The sequence below is a fragment of the Chrysochloris asiatica genome, unplaced genomic scaffold (assembly GCF_000296735.1).
Source record: "Chrysochloris asiatica unplaced genomic scaffold, ChrAsi1.0 scaffold00428, whole genome shotgun sequence".
In the NCBI taxonomy this organism is placed as follows: domain Eukaryota; kingdom Metazoa; phylum Chordata; class Mammalia; order Afrosoricida; family Chrysochloridae; genus Chrysochloris; species Chrysochloris asiatica.
In genome coordinates this window covers 1,332,566-1,338,337 of record NW_006408946.1, presented here as the reverse complement: position 1 = coordinate 1,338,337, position 5,772 = coordinate 1,332,566, and the positions used below count along the sequence as shown (strand labels likewise).

Genomic DNA, 5,772 nt, shown 5'->3' with positions numbered 1-5,772 from the left:
AAAGAGAGTTAACGACAACTTGACTTACAATTAATTTCAACATATTCAACTAAAGAAAAATGCACTGTTTTTCAACATTCAGCTTGAAAATGTTTAGTACTTTCCACAAACTTAAATGAGTTTAGAAAGGTTAATATTCTCTTTCTAAACTATGGCATATACTATATATAGCATTTTAAATATATTTATATATAATTATTTGCACATCAGATTTAGGAATTCGCAGATCTACTTTGAGAGACTGGGTCATCTCTTTTCAGCTGTTCAGGTTTAGGAGGCTTCTGCAGTACTGTCGTTTGAAGGTGGGGAATCGTGGTCAGGCTCAGAGGAAGCAGCTGCTGAGGCTTCAATAACTGCAGGTGGGAAATGACGACGACACACAGGGCATGTTCCCGACTAAAGGAGAAAAAAAACTCCAACAGGTTAATAGCCAACAGAAACAACTTTAACAGGCAGAGATAAGAGTCTTAACAGAGAAAAGAAAAATTGTTTTATCCTAAAAAACAAGTCAACTAAGTTATAAAAAGCAAAGCCAAATAAACTTCAAATTGTTACTGAACAGAAAGACAAACATTTTATGTGGCCTCCACTTTAATACTATCTCCATCACCCTAATGAGACTCCATGTTCTTTGATGGTAAATTGTTGTCTTAATCAGTTTTGTACCTTTAAGGTCATTCATCTTTTCCTTTCAGTGTAATCGAGAGCTCCCTGCTCCTAGCTCTGGAGCACTGGGGCTGTGGGAGAGGCTGCTCAGAGATAGGCTGCCCGGCTTCACAGAGATCATAAGTTTAGTTCAGCGATTACCTAAAATGAAGCCTCTTGGTGAGCAAACTCTTGGTGAGCTCAAAGTTTGCAGCTGACTGCAAACTGCTTGTACTACCTCCAATGCTTATGAGAGAAACCACAAACCTAATTAATTCACAGGCCCATCTCACTAAATCATTCCCCCAGGACCTTACTCTATTGTATGGAAGCAAAAACCTCACTTCAACAAAGCCCAGACATATCAAAGAAGGGGGACCTCAGACCTTCTCAGTAAGCCACATAATTTTTCAAAAAAGACAGAGATTTGGGTACCTTCTAAACAACAAAACAAATCAACAACCACAGACTTAGTAGGGAAGGGCAAACAATTATACTGACAGTACAACAACATTTTAGGACCAATGGTGGATTCCAGAGGTACATCATCTGATGAAAGATTACCCCACTGACAAACTCATCTTTTTCCCAAAGAGATTTTGTGATACAAGGGAGGCTGAGAAATTATGAAAGTGACAAAGAATTGTATCTTTTACAGTAAGCTGTTACCTGACAAGAGAGAAATTCAAGAGACAGTTTATCCTGAGTTATAGAAAAGCCTACTACAATTCAGGGCTGTACAAGATATATAATGTCTAGAATTCAAGAATTTTATCCAGTAAACATTTGCTATGCACTTACCATACAGATTGGGCCCTAACAGCAACTGTTTTTAGCATTAACTTAATCTTGACCAGGATTATATTCATTGTGTACCCATGGACAAATAACCACCAGTGGAAAACAGAATAATGATATTAATGTGTCCTAGAATTACTATGAGGATGAAATGGAAAAATGTACATGAAACATCTATCACAGCGTCCAATAATACATAAACAGGTATGCCAAAAACAGTTCCTTATGTTCCTGATGCTATTAAGTACAGAGGAGCTAGACTTTGAACTAGACCTAGGTAGATAATCTATTCTTACAGGTAATATAGGGTACAAGGGGAAGATCATGCCAGATTAAGTAAACATGAACAAATGTACAGAAGTGTAAATCTGGGGAGATGGGTTTGGCTTAGATCATAGAAGGCCTTGAAATATCAAGACAGAAATTGCAGACTCTTTCACATGATTGTACACTATTCCAAACAGTTCTTGGAAGTCTGTCTGCCTGCTTCTTTCACTTTTTTTTTTAAGAAGGAAAGTAACACTATCAGAATTATATTTTAAGGAACTAGCTCTACTAGGCTTTCTGCTCTTGTAAAGATTTACAGCCTCAGAAATTCTATGCAGGGTCGCTATGAGTTGGAACTGACTCCACAGCACTTAACAACAACCACCTCTACTAGAGATAAGAAAATGATGTTGGCAACTACCACAGTAGTTAAGGCCGGAAAGGCATAACGGTTTGAACTATGGAGGTGGAAATGGAAAAAAAAGAAATGGACCTGACAGTCGTAAGCATACGCAAAATTGGTCAGAATTGGTGGCTTTGCATTCGCTGTATTCCTACTAATTTTAACAACTCCACCACCTCTACTGGAGTCCTGGTGTGGTGCTATAGGATAAGCACTGACTTCAAGGTTGGTTTGAACCGTAAACTGCTCCTCAGAAACCCCACAGAGAGTCCCTATGAGTTGGAACTTACTTGACAGGACATAACAACAACAACAACAACACCTCTATTGCTGCTCCAGTGACTATCTACTGAAATTATTTTCCATTTTAATTATGATTAATTTACATTGCTTGTTTTCTACATGGTGTTTAGAGTATGTGCCAAGTATTATGCTAAATCCACTGTATAGATTATCTACTTCAACTTTATGAAAGCCCTAGAGGTAGGAAACACTGTGTGGCATACAATGTCAAATAAGCAAGTTAAGAATAATTATTTAGAGTACTATTTCCCCAATTACGTTCTGGTGGAGGAGAGAGTTCATAGAAAGCAGTATTTTAGAAAAAATAATTCAGAATCTAGACCATACTTAATCCACACTCCTAGAAAGTCTCATGAAACTTGATCTGATTTGACTTTTAATATTCACTGAGTGATCACTATCTGACAGGTATTATGGGTCATCTAAATTAGTCCTCACAACATTATGCCATTGTAGATAGTATCATTTTATAAATGATATGAAGTTGAAAAAAAGGAAATCAGATAATAATCTAGCACACTGATTTTTGCTATTGACTTTAATTCAAATGAACACTAATATCTCATAAACGCTTTTATGTGTTTTACCAATATAACTCAAAGTATTCCATAGAAACCTAAAAAATAATGTATAAATTTAATGCAATTACAATTATTATCCCCTAAAGGATTCTGTTTTTCATGGGAAAAGAAGCAAATACATAATTTTAGAGTTCAAATAGTAAAAACTGCCCAAGAATCAATAAGAAAATTATAACAATATAACTCTATTTAAAAGTAATTCTAAAATCCTAGTCCTATAAATGTTAATATAGGGTTTGCTCAGCTGGGGAAAAATATGGATGTCTATACTCCTGGATGTGAATATTGCTTATGAGAAGAGGAAGGAACAATGGTGAGAAGACAAAGGAAATTATGAAGGAAGGAAACAAAGACTGTAACAAATTTCAAAAGTATGTAATTGCAAAGCATTTAAAATCTTTTGTTTCCTTCCTTCTCTATTTCCTGTTCTCTTACCACTGTATAGAAAAGGAGTCATGGTGTGAATCTGTGGGATAAGCACTGTACTGCAAAGTTGGTTTGAACCACAAGTTTGGCGATTCAAATTCATCAGCCATTACTTGGAAACCCTACACAGGGTTTCTGTGAGAACCAACTCAACGGCATTACAAAAGTGGTGGTGGTGGTGGTGGTGGTGATGTGCCGTGAAGTCGGTTCCGATAAAATTATAATACAAGGTGAACACTCACACAGACATGAAAGAGAAGCTGGCATCAGTACCTGAAAATGTATTTGATTTGATGAAGGAACTGTAAACATTTAAGCGTTTTTATCTCAGAGTTTTGAAAAGGATCAAAACATCAGAAGAGGAAAAAAGCAAAGCAAAGAAAAGGGAGTAGAAGGATGCGAGAAAGGAAAGGGGAGTGTTGCAGAGAAGACAGCGCACTAACTACATCTATAAGTTGTTGTTAAGTGCCATCGAGTTGGTTCTGACCCATAACAACCCTATACAGGTTTCCGAGAAGCAGCTGGTGAGCTTGAACTGCCGACTTTGCCGTTCAATTGGCTTTGCAGTCTGACACATTAGCACACAGTGCCACCCAGGCCTCCACATCTGTAAGTTGTTGTTTTTAAGTACCGTGGAGTCAGTGCTGACTCACAGTGACCCTGGTACAGGGTTTCCGAGGTTGTAAATCTTTACAGGAGCAGAAAGCCTCATCTTTCTCCCGCAGAATATCTGGTAGTTTTGAATTGCCGACCTTGAGGTTAGCAGTATAATTTGTAACCACTATGCTACCAGAGCCCCTTTATCTATAAGAAGGTAAGTAGAAAAGATATTTCCTACTGAACTGTAAATATTTTATAAATATTTTAAGTGCAAATATACAGTTCACAGAGATTTATGTATAACTTTTTAGATTTTGTAAGTAATTCTAATATCCTATAAAATTACTGGTAAATGTTTAAGGAGAGTATATATTAAATGGAATAGGAGATATTTGGTAGGTTATTAGATATCTAGATGAAAGCTCTTCTCAAATGATGTGAGTAGTAAAAACAATGATGTGAATTGAATAATGGGTAGAAATGTAACCTAGGCACTAGGAATCATGACTCTGTTGTTGCTGGTAAGTGTTGTCTAGTCGATTCCATAATCATGACTTGTTGCTATCAGGTACCATTGACCCACTCCTCTGACTCACAGTGATCCTGCAGCCTGTGTAGGCTTTCTAGGAGCGGCTGGGGAGTCGGAACCACTGACTTTGCAATGCATTATCCTACAGAGCCTCACCAGAACTACTAGGCAGTGTTTATTTGTTATGCATAGAAACACTATGAGTCAGAACCTACTCGATACTACTTAACAACAATATCATGAGGAGCGGATGATGAGTATGAACTATCGATCTTGCAGTTCAAAGATGACCTTGTGGTCCATTGCATTATTCACAGCAAAACTCCAATAGCAAACATAAAATGAAATTGAACAAGTATTTGTAGAGCAGACATATTAAATTATGCAGAATGTTTTTCTGCTATATCAATGTTCTAGCAAACATTTTTAGAGACACCAATCCATAGTAATGGAATACTTGTATCCAGTTACTATTGAATACTGCTTAAGTTTCTTTATGATTTAATCATAATCTCAGAGTTATGAAGAAGAATCTAACTGACTTTATCCAAAAATGATTTTCTAGAAGAATACATTAGTTGTTGCTGTCTATATATTTTTTAGAGAAATTAGTAAAACAGTCCCATATTGTCACTAATCTGTAATTATTAAAAGGCAACACATTTTTAACATTGTTTAAAAAGTACTACAAATATGTAACTAAATAAAAGACTTGAGACACTATTTGAATAACAGCTATGGGGACTGATTGTGAGGGTTGGAAATGTAAAGGTAGACGTTTTGTAACAAAAGGAGGGGAGTGGTTGATTTTGCAGTCCAAGAGCAGAGGTTCCTGGGACCAGCAAGGGGGAAGAGCGGAGTGCGGGACCCTATCCAGAGAAGCAGTGATGCCAGAGATGGAGGCAGAGATGATGACATGGAAAGATGGAGCAGCTGGGGTCTCTGACTCAGGGAGAGAGAGGGGCTGTGTGCTGATGGTGGGGGGTAGGCTTGAGGAGTGTGTACCCTTTGGTTGTTTGATGATGCATGGAGGGCATAGTAACCATTGTAATGAAATGAAATATGATAGGAGGAATGTAAAGCTAATGTTTTCCCATGTAAACTATCACATGTTGTTGTTGTTGTTATCAGGTACCATTGAGTCGGAACCGACTCATAGCGACCCCATGCACAGCAGAACGAAACAATGTCCAATCCTGGGCCAACCTCACTCCCGCCAC

At 37.5% G+C, this 5,772-nt stretch overlaps 1 pseudogene; it reads right to left on the bottom strand.

The window, feature by feature from the left end:
- Positions 1 to 270: 270 nt before the first annotated feature.
- The window catches only part of LOC102833766, an 81,168-nt pseudogene continuing 75,666 nt past the window's right edge, over positions 271 to 5,772 (bottom strand).